The 15,982-nt window shown below is 42.4% G+C and overlaps 1 protein-coding gene across 2 annotated transcripts in view; it reads left to right on the top strand.

Moving 5' to 3' along the window:
* Nucleotides 1–15,982, top strand: part of LOC140895616 (OX-2 membrane glycoprotein) — a 136,000-nt gene that overhangs the window by 68,081 nt on the left and 51,937 nt on the right. Inside the window, exons 6-7 of one of the 2 annotated variants that reach the window (XR_013634462.1) lie at nucleotides 3,614–3,686; nucleotides 8,886–11,689. The gene's annotated coding sequence lies outside the window, so the exon portion shown is untranslated. Of the gene's footprint in view, nucleotides 1–3,613; nucleotides 3,687–8,885; nucleotides 11,690–15,982 lie in introns of those variants that run through there. The other variant, XR_013634463.1, reaches the window with a different exon arrangement.

The following is a 15,982-nucleotide window of genomic DNA, read 5'->3' as shown; positions in this document are numbered from 1 at the left end:
CTCTGCTGTTCTCTCTCCACGCTCTAGCTCATTCCTTCCAAATTATCATGCAGGAAGAGGTCAGACACTAGACTACTGTCTTGGCTGCTCCGGGTGAGCAATTCTTCCTTTTGATCCAGGCAACTAGATTTAAGACAATGGTGGAACTACCCCATGCTGGATGTGTTAGAGCACCACCGTGAGCTGGTTTCCTTTATGGTGTGATTTAATTTCCTGAAGACAGAACTTTGTGGGGAGGAGGTTTGGAGTGGTCCCATACTAGGCACAGGGTTGTTCTCCTTATTATGTGGCCCACTACCTCTCAGGTCAGGATGTGCGTGAGCATCATCAGGAAGAAACAATAACATCAGGTTAGGATTTTAGATCAGAAAACATTAGTGAAAAAACAGGACACTGTTGTTGGTGAGGGTGAGGGGGGGATTGTACGGAATGGCATTGGGTAAGGGCAGGGAGATGAGCATAGAAGGATTTTGATAGCTGTGGGGAAGGGGGGGAAAAGGTCCCCACTCCTTCTTTATATTTCTGTGCTTCGGTCTCTTTTTCCTTTATCTCACTTTATTTTTTGTTCATTTCTTTAATTCCCCTATACTTTAGTCTTCTCCCCCTATCTTCTTATTGCCTTGGCTTCCCATTCTTATCTCCCTGCTCACTCTCCCCCCACATAGTCACTCTTTTCTCTCACATTCTGTCTGTCCTTTGTCTCTCCACTTCCCTCAGCCCCTGTATCCCAGCACAATTCAGTGCTCACAGGGGATCTAGTGGAGATAGGCAGATGCTAGCCCAGGTTGGGTATACCAGCTCACTGCATATATAACGGCAATGTGGCAGAGCTGCCATTGGAATCATCACCATTCACAGAAATGTCTGGGCTCTGACCTCCATGTGGTTGTATTTATCTATGGGAGCACTTGCTAGGGGTGGGGAGAATGCCCACAGGGAGTCATCATACAGATCATGGTCAGCAGAGGACAAACCTGGTGCGAAGGGTTGGACATTGAAGTGCATATATGCTTAGATGGCCAACAGATCCTTCAGGTGAGGTTTACATAAATTAGGTAAAAATATTGTTTTTTGTGAAACCGGAAGAGACATGTACAGAAAGCAGTGAAAACATTTTTCAGGGAGACATGCCCTAAACAGGATCAATAGATAGCTACAAAGGAAATTACTGAAAAATGCACCATCGGTGACATTTGACTAGTAAGTCTTATCTGAGTGACTCATATTCTGTCACCAAGAAAAACAGGGCAATTCTTACTAGATAACAACTGTGGAAAGAGTAATTAAAAGAACCACGGAATTTCTTTTTTGTTCTAAAATATACAAATGAGTTTTCAGGTTAATAGCTTTTTTTTTCCTGCTGAGACAGCTCCGTTTTTCCAGTGTGTTTTTGATATGATATGATACATGTAGACACAGATATCTTTTCCTAGTAGAGAGACAGATCCAACTGATATGAGATTAGTAGAGGAAAGTTCTGTGAGAAAATTCACTTTCAGTAAGATCTAATTAAAACCATTTCATGTGTTTTCTCTTTTTTTAAAGCTATGTTAGAAAAAGATCTGTTAATTCTCATAAAGTTGCGGTGATAGTGAAGTGTTTCCTGAGGACAGTGTATCAACTGTCAAATTCTCCTCTCAGTTACATCAGTACAACTCTATTGAAGTCAATGAGATTGATAGAGAATTTGGCCCGTAGTTTGTGTGATAGGGTATACCACCCCTCTTGGTCCTATTGGGTTCCAGGGAGGTGGGTGGGCACAAGCTGGCTCATGGTCAAAGGTCCCTCCCCCAGTCTATGGGGAGGATCCACTGAGCTCGGGAACTCAAATGATTACGGGGGACAACAGAAAATATAACAAGGGCAGGTGTGAAGGTCAAAGGGTCAAAACAAAGGGACATTGAGCAGAGAACCCTGGATAGCACCCACTGCTCTTGGTCCTGAGGAGGGTATGGGGCCTGAACAGTGGCCCCATACCTGGAGGCAAGACCAAAACACCTTTAATTCTGTCAGGCCTGGAACCAGGTGTGGTTAAGTAGCTTGGGGAAAATGCAGCTGGGGCTCATTATCCTCTCAGGCGCAGGTGCTATGTACAAAAGGAGGAAGAGAAAGGCTGGTTCTTGGGAAAGATTAGAATCAAAGGAAGAAGGGACTTTGTCACTACATTGTGCTTAGACTATAAAGCATGCTGGCTTTTTACTTTGGGGTCTATTTGCCCATAAAAGGGAAGACTTTGATTTGGATTTCTATACCTTGGAAGGAGGACAACTAGGTGCCTTATTTAGGATTGGATTCATTGTATCATTGGAGGGAGAGAGAGAAAGAAAGAGAGCATGTCCTGTGATAGTTTGTAAGACATTTCAGGATGTGCCTGGATGAAAAGTAGCTGTGAAAACCTAAAGGATTGTTTAGGCAAAGAGCCTCACTAGAAATAAGTGAGCTGTTGCACTGCTCATACAGAATAAACAAGCATTGGTGAATGTGTGGAATCCTACATGTGAAATACTTGTTTAACAAAGTAATGCAGCCTTCTAATTTTTTAAAGGAAAAAAAGTTAAACCAATCTTATCTTCAGCCTCCACTCCCTGCTTTTGGGGCAGAGGCTGGGAGTGCTGTTCGAGGGTCCCTCTGGCTGGAGTCTTCAGAGCAGTAGCAACGGAGAGGCATTTGCTGTCCTAAAAATCTACCTCAAAAGAGACTGAAAAGCCGGAGCTTTTCCTTTGGGGTGAATTCCTCCTCTTCCTCAGCTTCCTTTCTGCCATTTTGGGGAAGATATATTCATTCGTATAAATCTTCCGTAATGTAAGAACTGATCTGCTTTATGGGAAACAGTGGGTCTCAGTAAATCATAGCCTGTCTCCACACTGGACAGGTACCAGCTTTCTGTTCTTACTCTGTGTGCTTTATTATAACTTCCTCAGTTGTGCTGTTTGTGCCTGTGGCACTTGGGGCACCATTGGCTGTGATGCCACAAACCGTCCTTAGAGTCTGAGAAATCCTATACACCCTACTGCCCCCCAAAACAAAATGCGTGGCTCTCAACCTTCTTTAACCAATTTCCCCATTCTCGCAAAAATCCTGAGGTTAAGGCCAGGGCTGGATTTCCACCTTATGTGCCCTTACACACAGCACCTTTAGCTTCCTCCCTCCCCCCACCTACAGCTGACCTTCATGTCTTCTGTAAAAAATGAAACTTTTAACCCACTTTTTAGGCACCCCTAGAATGCTGGTGCCCCTAAGCATGTGCCTAATTGGAAATCCAGCCCTCGTTAAGGCAGACGTTTTCTCATATTCCTTAAGTCCCACTCCTTCTCTCCTACAGACACCCACCACTTCTCTGTGGAGCTAGCTCTGGGGGCCAGAGCAGCTTCTGGGTGGGGAGCGTGCTAAACAGCGTGGTGCTACGGGGCCACAAGTCCAGAAGGGAAGCAAGCGGCGTGGGGCTATTCAGGGTGCTGGCTGCTTCTAATGAACTATATTGTAGACAGAGGTAAATGTCTTCACTAGAGTGTGTCTTCTCACTCCCAAGAGCTGCCACCTTTTCCCCCTCAGTAGGATAGCTGTTCGCGTATTTAATCTTAACTTTGCTTCTGCTATTGTATTTTATTTCCAGAGGAGCCCCTGTGACTTCCTGTTGCTGCTTTGTTTTCACAGAACCATACCGAAGTCCCTGTGGTTTACTCAAGGTACAGTAATTTTTCTCTCTATACTTCACTGAACAGTGTCAGTAGCCTCTTCTCATAACCAGGATCCAGAGCTCTCAAATCTAGTGAATTTTGCAGGATATTGCACACATTAGCTGACTCAGGCTTGTGGACTCCTAACCCCCAATGTTCTACTGCTGTCTAACAGATAATTGTGTAACCCACAAGCAAAGTGTGTGTCACATCCCCCTCTTGTGCCCAGTGCCCAGAGAAGATAAATTAATCCTTAGCTCAAGCGTAGGGGCCTGTGTTTAAGGTCTGTGACCTTCTTGATGACCCATATTGGGATGGGGTTTATGGTTCCACAAGATAGAACTAGTTTATTTAATTCACACAGTAAGAAAATGTAATCCAAAACATGTTTTATAGTTAAATATAATCTGTAATATAGGGTGGCATGCGGAACCCCTGCAGATGTTCCACATCTCATTTGTCACACATTTCAAGTTCTTATGTCATACTAGCAGGTTCAGCGGTTGACAGAGGAATGCTTTGCTCAGGGCAATATTTTAATTTGGCTGCAGTGGGGTGGGCTATGGTTCAGGTTTGATCTGGATTGGAAGGCACTGTAATTTAATGAAGCAATCTCACGAGATTTTGATCCTGAATAGCAAACACCCCCCCCCCCCCCCGAGATACATTCATGTGAATAGGTTTTCATTGTCCTAGCTGTTTGAGATCTCTGTCAGATGAGTTGTCACCAAAAAATCAATCCAGTCAGAACCAAAACTATGGTGGGAAGGCTTGCATCCAGATACTGAAGGTTAAACATCCCATAAAGTTCAAAAAAGTTTGACTATATGGTCCTCATTTGGCTCCTTTCCATTTAGTACACAGGCAAAAATTATTGCACTGAATTTTTCTTTACTGTATGTTATGTTTTGCTGCTCAGACTGAAAGTTGTTTAAATGTTTTTTTTCTAAATGTGGATTATCTCTCTAACTAAGTACCAAAAAATAATGATTAATTTTGACACTAAGAATAGAAGTCATGGGGCCCATTACAAAGAATTTCTTCTAAAAAATAACCCTTCAAAGATTTGAACTAAGTCACTTTGACCCATAAAACGGGCTTTTCATCCAATGGGTTATGCAAGATTTGGCTAGCAATCATGGGAATCTGCAGAGATTATTTTAGAATAAAAAGGTATTAAAAATTACAAGGGGAAAAACTGTCTATTGAGGTACAGAGTTCAAATGAAGCATGTTTCCACATTCAGATGAGTATGCATGAATGCAAACTAATAAGCAAAACAGATGTATCTATTGTGTGTCTTGCTCAATTAAAGTGAGAACAAAGAATAAGAATTTTACCTACTTGTTAGCGAGAAATCTCTCCATAAATAGGACACTTACTGTATTAAAATACCTTGCATGTGATGTTAGCATAAGGTCTTTATGAAAAGAGTAAAATTCCGGTTCTCATACGGTCATGTTGATAGCCAAGGTCTTAGATTCAGTTCAGTACCATGCAGATTACTGTTTTATTTATCTAACAGTAGCACCTAGGGGTCCTCATCAACATTACATGGGGGCCCTTTTATGCTAGGTGCTGTACATTCACATAGGAAGAGAAAATCCTTACCCTAAAGAGCTTACATCCTCAGTAGATCAAACCAACAACAGGTGGGAGAAAGGAGCTATTATAGGTTTCTTTATATTATGACTTTCTTAAATATTGTTGTAACACAAACGCATTTCAAAGCACTTTGGTACACAATTTTTAACAGCCCCTTAGCCTTCATGTTATTTCTTCTCTCTGCATTCCAGGATCCAACTTTCTTATAGCTTAAGGATAAAAGGTAATAAGCAACTGAGGTGCTTTTGAAAATAGGATTTAGGATCCCATGTCACTGAGATGCTTTTGAAAATTTTACACAAAAAATCTAAACTGGAGTGCCTAAATTTAGGCATCCAAATCTGTATTTAGGCATGTAAATAAAAGCGTCTTGGTTTTTCAGAGTATTTGGAGCTCCCATTGACTTCAGTGGAATTCGCGGATGCTAACCACCTTGGACAATCAGGCCACCTTCATGTAGGTGTCTAAATACAGATTCAGGAGCCTAAATTTAGACATACACGTTTTGAGACTTCTGGGCTGGCATATTTAACAAAACATATAATGGCGTGTCGGAGATCTTGTATCTGAAGGTAGAGGTTGTGGTAGATAGTGTAGACACAAAATTACTTAGTTGCAGTGCAGAGAAGATTGTGAAGAACTTCAGAGGGACTCACGTGAATGGAGAATATGATAGATGAAGTTCAGTGTTGATAAACGTAAAATAATGCAGATTGGAAGAAAAAATTTAAACTGCTCATACATATTGCAGTGTACTAAATTGACTGTATCACCTCAACTCAGTAAAGACCACTGGTCAATGTGCAACTGAAGTAAAACAAAAAAAAAACCCACGGTGTTAGAATATGCAATGGTGTTGCCTCATGTGCAGCACTGGTCACCCCATCTCAGAAAGGACATTGCAGAATTAAAGGGAGCTGAAAATGATTAGAGGTATGAAAAAACTCTGATATGAAGAGAGATTGAAAAGATTGGGATTGTTCACTGAAGAAAAGATGAGCAAGAGGGGGCATGATAAAAATATATAGAATAATAAATGGCCGAACGAAGGTAGAGAGTAGGTTCTGTTCTCCCTGTGTAATTAGCCAAGGGATGTTACATGAAAATAAAGTGTGATAAATTCAAAACTGATAGAGAGATACTTTTTCAGACAACACATAATTAGACTGTGGAACATATTGCAACATGATAATGTTGAAACCAAGAATGCAGTGAGATTGAAAGAGGTATAGGACATTTATACAGATAATGACAATAGCCAGAACTGTTAAAGTTCATGCTAACAAATAATTGTGGAAAGGAGAAAAAACTTCATACTTCAGGGTTGAAACCAAACTGTACTGTAGTTTAGGATGAAACCTTCATGATGTCAGATTATCCCATGTTCCTCTGAAGCACCTGATCCTGTATGGAGTCTATGCCTCATTTTGACTGTAGTGCTTTTCTCTGCGCGCTTGCCGTAAGATCAAGAGCATCAAGAACAAGTGATGGCTGCAGAGAGAGAAAACACAAAACCAAAAAATAAATGAGTGATTTATAGTTAGCATTTATCACACACACATTACATTAAAAGAACACTATTAAAATTGCAAAGCCAAGCACTCTGAAGTTAGGAAATGGCAGAATGAAGGGTGCCTGTGCAATCTTAATTTGGCTTCCTTTTGCCAATAGAGAAAAATGGGAGATGGGGGCACCCGTAGCATCGCAAGCAAACATAGATTAATGTTGAACCAACCCAAAATCTAGCGTATCAACATTTCCAAATCAACATTTTTTTAATTCTCCATCCTGCAAACAAATAGTTCAACTTTTCATCCCGATTTGAGATGGAAAATAAATGTAAAAATATCTGAATTTCTCATGGGATAGAAATTTTTTGACCAGCTCTGTTCCCAAACTCTAATCCTTGGCCCACAGGGAGCAGGCTTACTCACAAGGTGCTAGCTGGGACGACAGCTGTTAAACTGTATTAAAATATTAAATGCTTTCCATGTAAGCGGTTGCTGTAATTACCACAAGGGTGTTACATGATCATGAATGGGAGGGAAGGACTCTGAGTCAGTCAAGGCATCCTTGATCCTAAGGGCATTAACATGTGCTGCATGCTATGAGCAAGTATGAGAACCACTGTCTTGACAATCATGCTAGGCCATTATTTCAGACTGAGTGAGAGGAAAAAGCCTGCGTTTGTGAGTCAAACCCCATCATTTCTAGCAGCCTCTGGCTTTGTAGGTGAATGTCTTCCATCTGGCCAAGACCAATTACTAAACATGGGAAATCTGATGCTAGAAATGGTGGTGTTGACTCACAAAGGCATGCCATTTGGAAAACTGGCCAAAAAAACATCAGTGGAAGGAAGAAATCAGAGAGCCAAACATCTTGAGAATGAGGCATCTCAAAGACCAGGCTAAGAAACGGCTTTCATTGCAATTGTTCTCATTTCAATGGGTTCTGACTCAAGTTTTCCCCATCCCATCTGGTTTCTTCTTTCCTTCATGGTTTCTGGGTTTACAGACCATAGACTCTTAGCCCAGATCCCTAGCTGGGTAAATTAGCATTGCTCCTTTTGTCTTCAGTGGAGCTGCACCAATTTATGCCATCTCAGGATCTGGCTCTCTTGGCTTAAATGGATCATGCCGCTGAGGATCCATGGAGAAAAAAGGCTCGGTGGGGTTAGAAAAACATTTTAAAATAAGCATTCCTAATCTAATTCACCGAATGGACCCCAGGCAGTTCAGCTAGGGAGAGATAATAAGACAGAAAGTATCATATTACCTCTATATAAATCCATGGTATGTCCACATCTTGAATTCTGTGTGCAGATCTGGTCACCCCATCTCAAAAAAAAATGTTGGAATTGGAAAAGGTTCAGAAAAGAGCAACAGAAATGATTAGGGGTATGGAACAGCTTCAGAGATTAATAAGACTGGGGGGGGGACTTTTCAGCTTGGAGAAAAGATGACTTGAGGGGGAATATGATAGAGGTCAATAAAATTGTGACAGGTGTAGAGAAAGTAAATAAGAAAGCAGTGCTATTTACTCCTTCACATAACACAAGAACTAGGGGTCACCAAATGAAATTAATAGGCAGCCAATTTAAAACAAAAGGAAGTATTTCTTCACCAAACTCTTAGCCAGAGGATGCTGTAAAGTTCAAGACTATAACAGGGTTCAAAAAAGAACTAGATAAGTTCATGGAGGACAGGATCATCAATAGCTATTAGCCAGGATGGGCAGGGATGCAAAACCATGCTCTGAAGTGTCCCTAGCCTCTGTTTGCCAAAAGCTGGGGAGGATGGATCACTTGATGATTACCTGTCCTGTTCATTCCCTCTGAAGCACCTGGCATTGGCCACTGTCAGAAGACAGGATATTGGGCTAGATGACATTTGGTCTGACCCAGAATGGCTGCTCTTATGTTCTTATCAACTAGCTATGTCTGGTTAAAGTATTATTAATTTCAAACCACAGACAATTATTTAAATGTATTTCTGTCCTTCCTCAATGCAATGATACCAGTTATGAGTTTTATTCTCCCTTGTGTTGTTTCAATATCAGGATGTTAAATGCAACTTTTCCCCCCTTTTGTCTATGCTACTACAGTATCTGCAAAGAACAAGCTTGTAGCTGAGCAAAGGTAAAGAGGTTGCACTCGGGTGAGAGTGTGTGATATATCCTGAGCATTCCACACAACGTGGACCATTGGGCTCTGTGTACTGTAGAAAGGAACACATACCCTGATCAGAGGAGATGATGTAGTCTCCCAGCTGATTGGCTGAGGGAAATTAGGAATTAGGAATTCATATACATGAGAACAGACTCATTGAACACATTTATCTCCCATTTTCTTCTGTTCAGAGCATGAGTGAAAGCTAGCGGGTAAATAAGTGACTGTACCTTCTAGATTTGGAGGGCGGTGCATGACTGTGTTCCCTTCATGATCGAATACAGCCTGTAGGTCCTTGACCTCAGTTCATAGCCAGTGCACAAGCACTGTGGTGAGGGTTGGGGGGAGCGGTTGAATCTGATTCCCAGGGGTTCCAAGCAGGTATTCTTTTATTGTGTTACATTTTTATAAGTGCTAGAACAGAGGCAGGCTCAGATGGCAGAAAGCTGGGGGAAAGCATGAGGCAAGAAAGAGGGCAGCCTGAAATGCCAGAAAGGTTGAGGGTTGACCAAATTAATTTGACTGCATTGGCTCTCTCCATGGTTAGCATAGGGCAAGTATTCCCTTTGATGAACTCAGAGCACTTCACAAAGATTAGTGTATTAGCTATGGAGAGGTTACGTTTTTTGCCAAAAGTTTCAAAATCAACTAGTCAGTGGCTGTGTGGGGGAACAGAACACAGGAATCCTAGCCATGGACTGGGACTCAGGAGACCTGAGTTCTCCTTCCTGGCTCACCACTGGCCTGCTGTGTGACCTTAGGCAAGTCATTTCACCTCTCTAGACCTCAGTTTTCCCATCTGTAAAATGGGGAGAATGATACTGACCACCTTTGTGAAGCACTTTGAGGTCTATTGATGACAAGTGTTATATAAGAGCTAAGGGGTATTATTCCCTCGTGGGGGTTCTTCCGCTGACTCTGTCTTTAATTAAGAGAGGCATGTAGAGCTGGGAAGAAGACTCTTAGTAACCATACTCCTTACACTCACTTTTATTCCTTACACTAATTGGGCCAAATTCTGCCAGAGATTGTCATGTGCAACCCCACTGACTGTAATAGGCTTGTACTGACTGTAAATCATGGAGGAGTTTGGCCCATAGGGTGCAAACTCCCCCGTGACCCAGTCAAATAGGAGGTAACCTTTTCTTTCTCATGATCAGAATTAAGTGGACTGAAGCCCTTGTAGACTAAAGAGAAACATCAGCTGCTGCTCTCAGACAGAGAGCAAGTGCCAGCAATTCCCTGGCATGTTCTGTGATTTGGGGATGGGGGGGAAATGGGACCTTTTTTAAAACAGCCAAAAATGCGGTTTAATTTTGGCTTTTTGACTCTCCACCTCCAATTCCCATAAGTCTGGCAGTTTTTACAGCAGGTTGTTATCTCTGATATTGGGGGAAGTAGAAATGGTTGGAAAGTCGCTTTTTAAAGGATGTACTGTTATGATTTTATTTAATTGCTTATATTTTGTGTTAATCTTTCTGGCTGTTAGAGATAAGGCTGCAATTTAACATCTTCCTGCAATTGTCCTTCCTCGCAAACTCTCAGCTGCTGAGCAAGCTGTTTTATCAGACCATTACCAATGTTGTGTTCCCAAGGAATTTCCCACTTCCAGCCAGGTTGTACAATCTCTCCTAAAAATGTTCTGGGGGTGGGCAGAGGAGGTGGAGGCTAAGGGCTGGAATCAAGAAATATTATTTTGCATGATGCATCTTAAATTTCACCCTGATCCTCCCCCTTCCCCCAATCTTGTTGAAAAAAACACCGTGTTACTCATACATCATAATTGGCTGCCCCTCCACCCCTACAATAACCCCCTTCCTTTGTAAACCACAATAGGGAATGTCTCTTACTTCTGTAAGCAGAGACAGGGTGGGCTCCACCCTGACATCTGGTGGTGAGGTGTGGCAAGTTGTGGAAAAGAACTTCAGGGGCAGATCTCATTTGCATAGGCACACCCACCCCGCCTAGAATGAGGCCATAACTGCCCAAATGGTCACTTTGGCTGCTGTGGGATCCCCAGTGTCTCTGTTATTGGGGCGGGAAGAATAAATTGTTAGTACCCTGATTATGGGAACTGTGCTTGGAACTGTACTTGGCCTTTTTGTTATGATGGAGGACTCACCATCAACTGAGTAGCACTCACTAGGCAAGGGACATGGGTTCCAAAACTCTGTGAATGGAGAGAGACTTGAGACAGGTATTAGTACCTGGTGGTGTAGGCCCCTTTGTGAGGGCCTGAAGCACCAATTGCACCTCTGTCTCTCTCCACTGTGGAATGTCAGAGCTAATTTTGGGTCTATTAAGAGTTTTGTTACTGGTACTGTGCTGAATTCACTTCAGCCTTATGGTGCACCAGCACTAAGGTGATAGGAAAAAAACCCAGAAAGCGACCCTATAATCATGTAAAGCTACGCTGCTGTCTTTTTTCTATGCTTATCTGTCCTTTCTACTTTGTTTATGGATAGAAAAAATGCGAACTGTGTGTAACCTGCACTCCCTGCTTTTGGGGAGAGAATTCCTTATACAGATAAGCCTCCATGCTCTTACCTACCCCAGAACTTCAAACAGACTGGGTTAACCGGTTCGAACTGGAAGAGATATCACAATGTATGTTGAACCAAGCTATAAAAGCTCATCCCTGTTCTTTGTTCGGGGCTTCACCATTTTCCTCTGAAAAGGAATTGGTGAGCCCTTCAGCTGTCGTATTCGCTAGCAATAAAGTGCCTCACTTTATCAAAGAGCCAAGACTCTGTGTTTTGTTTGGCTAATACAGAAGTCCAGGGAAGGCTACCCTCCTAACCCTAGACGGGAGGGGAACCCTTTTTCCCTAACAAAGGCTCCCACTACTATGAGCTGAAATCACTGAGCACTGTGTCAAGTAGTGGGGAGCCGGAAGATCTAGTGTGCAGCGGAGCTATTTTGAGACGGCGGGGTGAGCAGAGCCGGTCGTGAGACAGCGGTGTGTTCGTGAGACGGCGAGCTGAGCGGAGCCGGTCGTGAGACAGCGGTGTGTTCGTGAGACGGCGAGCTGAGCGGAGCCGGTCGTGAGACGGCGAGCTGAGCGGAGCCGGTCGTGAGACAGCGGTGTATTCGTGAGACGGCGAGCTGAGCGGAGCCGGTCGTGAGACAGCGGTGTGTTCGTGAGACGGCGAGCTGAGCGGAGCCGGTCGTGAGACAGCGGTGTGTTCGTGAGACGGCGAGCTGAGCGGAGCCAGTCGTGAGACGGCGAGCTGTGCAGAGCAGAGCCGGTCGTGGTGGAGCGGAGCAGAGCCCTGTGGGGCAGTCAGCTTCAGGACACGTAAGGTGCCCCTTACCTCTTTCCCCCACACCCAGGCACATTTTAGCCAGACTGGGGAGTAACACTCTGCAGATGAACTTTTGAACTCCGGGGCTGGACTTTTTTTGGACTTTGGGTGATTTGTAGATTGCTGGACTCGAGAGACGTTTGGGTTCTGGGACTCAAGAGCCTGAGGGAAAGGATGTGGCCCAATTTTTCTGGGGTGGGTCGGTGTTCATGGTTTGGTTAATGAACACTAGTTGTGGTGTTTCCCCAATTTAATGCTGATGTTGTTTACCTCATGTTATTAAAGATTCTCTACTATACCGAGACGCCGTGCTTGCGAGAGGGGAAGTATTGCCTCCTTGAGGCGCCCAGGGGGTGTGTAAGATTTTCCCAGGTCACTGGGTGGGGGCTCGAGCCAGTTTTGCATTTGCTTTAATGAGAGGGAACCCCTGTGTACTGAACCCGGCCCTTGCTGCTATCAACTTGGCCTGGCAGAAGGGTTACACTTCTTAAGAGGGATTTATAATACAAGTCCCCCCCCCGCAGTTAGATTACCATGAATAGTGTGATTCCCTTCATCCATGTGGTTTACAGTAACTATCCGCTTACAATAATTTAATTAACTGCAGAGCATCTGCCAGCTGATAGCTGCAAACTAGAATGGCTTAACCAGTTGGAGAGGTCTTCCATTCTGAGTCTGGACTCGCTGGACCAAATTCAGACATGGTGTAAAGCAGGTGCAGGTCAATGAAAGTCAGCGTTGCATCACTCTCTGATGTCTGCCTGAATTTAGCCAGGTTATGTGCGCCTGACATATTACTATAGCTGGACTGGGACCTTGGTAGTCCATAAAAAGCAGGCATGCTAGCTGAGAGAAAAGCATGCTTCTCCTTGGTTAGACCACTAGTAATCTTGCTATGAGCTATGTGAGCCCTGGAAGTCTGGATGTAATAGGAACAGGGCAGGATTTCTTATTGGCAAGGCTCCATTTAAGCGAGTCATAATGGCCCGACCATTTCATTCTCTCCTCCCACTTAAAAAGAAGAAAAAAAAAAAGGACTCACTGCCTCCTTTTTCCTCTTCCCTTTCTTCTGCTTAATCTCACTTTCCATCCGTTCCCGCGGGAGGCTATTCCATGCTCTGCTGAAGAGAACTTTTCTGTTCCTGCTCCCACGACGGAGTAAGACAGGGAGGCAAGAATACTGCCGCCTCAGGAACGGGAAAGGCACTGCAGCCTCTGCCACTTGCTAAGGCAGAGGCAGGTCTGCACCAGGACTCATAAGCTATTTGAGGAAACCTTTTCCTAGAGATTTGTAAAAGAAAGGCCTTCACTTATTAAATCACAGGGGGGCACTGGGGCTGTGGAAATTGCAGTAGCAATATGGAAAATGGGAGTGTGGTTCATAACGGAGTGTTTGAAGGAGCAGATGTGATCCTAGAAGAATGAGATGCTGGAATATCATGTGGGGACAATAAGCTTGAGGCATCCAGATTGCAGCTATCAGGGTATTTGTTCCCCAGGCCTTGGGGGAGAAAAATATTGATCCCAGGGAGAATGGAGATGGAGGTGTAGATCCCCCCCACCTACTCCTCCCACATCCATCCTTTTGTTTAATTTATTTTTAACCGAACAGAAACTTGGAGGAAAGAGACTTCAGTGTTGAAAAACTTGTCTTTGTTTCTGACAAGTTATGCTGGATCAGAGAAGTCTAAATCCTGATAGGAGAAAGACACACAGATCTAATTATCATCTCATGAGAAAATCAACAGTTAAAACTGTCCAAGTTTACAAAGGAATCAAAAATAAAGTGTCCACAGAGCAGGATGAGTAGAGGCACAGACAGCAAAGAGACAAAGTAGTCAATAGACTTTCCCTAACAGGTAACTTTTATTGAGAGAATCTTTGGGACAGAGTTTGCATTTTCTTTCAAATCACAAACATTTGCTTTTAAAAAGTCTTCATGTGTTTTTCATTGGAAACTTGACCATGTTGGGATGGAGTAGCTGGGAATTGTAAATGGTCTTTCATCTTCACAGTTCTTTTTTAATCTCAAGATAATTAATGACCGATTAATTTGAAGTATAGCCTAGTCTGGACACTCTCTAAGGACTTGTTAACATATGGAGCTATTTAGGAATAGCTGTTGAGGAACAGATATTCCTGAATAATTCCATATGTGAACACTCTTATTCTTAAATGCGAGTGCCTTGCTCCTGTTTAGTTCATTGGTTCAAGTAAAACAGGATGAGGCACTCATATTCCAGCATAAAAGTATATAATATATAAAAACATATAATATATAAATATATTATTATTTAAATATATGAATTATTATAATTATTGTTATTCATATTAAGCATATTGTTTTTAATTTTTATTATTTAATAATTTGTAATTATTATAATTATTATTATATACATATATTATTATATTATAATATTTATATATGATATAAAAGCATATAATATATAAAAGCATATAATAACATTTAACATTCCTGTGGTGGGAAGAACACCTCAACAGCCCAACACTGTGGCATTTAATTTCAGAAAGGGGAACTATGCAAAAGTGAAGAGGTTAGTTAAACAGAAATTAAAAGGTACAGAGACTAGAGTGAAAGCCCTGCAAGCTGTATGGACGCTTTTCAAAGACACCGTAATAGAGGCTCAACTTAAATGTATACCCCAAATTAAAAAACACAGTAAAAGAACTAAAAAAAGAGCCACCGTGGCTTAACAACGATGTAAAAGGAGCAGAAAGAGATAAAAAGGCATCTTTTAAAAAGTCGAAGACAAATCCTAGTGAGGTAAATAGAAAGGAGCATAAGCACTGCCAAATTAAATGTAAAACTGTAATAGGAAAAGCCAAAAAGGAGTTTGAAGAACAGCTAACCAAAAACTCAAAAGGTAATAACAAAATGTTTTTTAAGTACATCAGAAGCAGGAAGCCGGCTAAACAACCAGTGGGGCCCCTGGACGATCGAGATACAAAAGGAGCACTTAAAGACGATAAAGTCATCGCAGAGAAACTAAATGAATTCTTTGCTTCAGTCTTCACTGCTGAGGATGTTAGGGAGATTCCCAAACCTGAGCTGTCTTTTCTAGGTGACAAATCTGAGGAATTGTCACAGATTGCAGTGTCACTAGAGGAGGTTTTGGAATTAATGGAGAAACTTAACAGTAACAAGTCACTGGGACCAGATGGTATTCACCCAAGAGTTCTGAAAGAACTCAAATGTGAAATTGCGGAACTATTAACTATGGTTTGTAACCTGTCCTTTAAATCAGCTTCTGTACCCAATGACTGGAAGATAACAAATGTAATGCCAATATCTAAAAAGGGCTCTAGAGGTGATCCCGGCAATTACAGACTGATAAGTCTAACATCCATACCGGGCAAACTAGTTGAAACAATAGTAAAGAATAAAATTGTCAGACACATAAAAGAACATAAATTGTTGGGCAAAAGTCAACATGGTTTCTGTAAAGGGAAATCATGCCTTATTAATCTATTAGAGTTCTTTGAAGGGGTCAACAAACACGTGGACAAGGGGGATCCAGTGGACATAGTGTACTTAGATTTCCAGAAAGCCTTTGGCAAGGTCCCTCACCAAAGGCTCTAACGTAAATTAAGTTGTCATGGGATAAGAGGGAAGATCCTTTCATGGACTGAGAACTGGTTAAAAGACAGAGAACAAAGGGTAGGAATAAATGGTAAATTTTCAGAATGGAGAGGGGTAACTAGTGGTG

Source organism: Lepidochelys kempii, chromosome 1 (genome assembly GCF_965140285.1).
Source record: "Lepidochelys kempii isolate rLepKem1 chromosome 1, rLepKem1.hap1, whole genome shotgun sequence".
NCBI lineage: Eukaryota > Metazoa > Chordata > Testudines > Cheloniidae > Lepidochelys > Lepidochelys kempii.
This window is presented reverse-complemented; position numbering and strand designations above follow the sequence as displayed.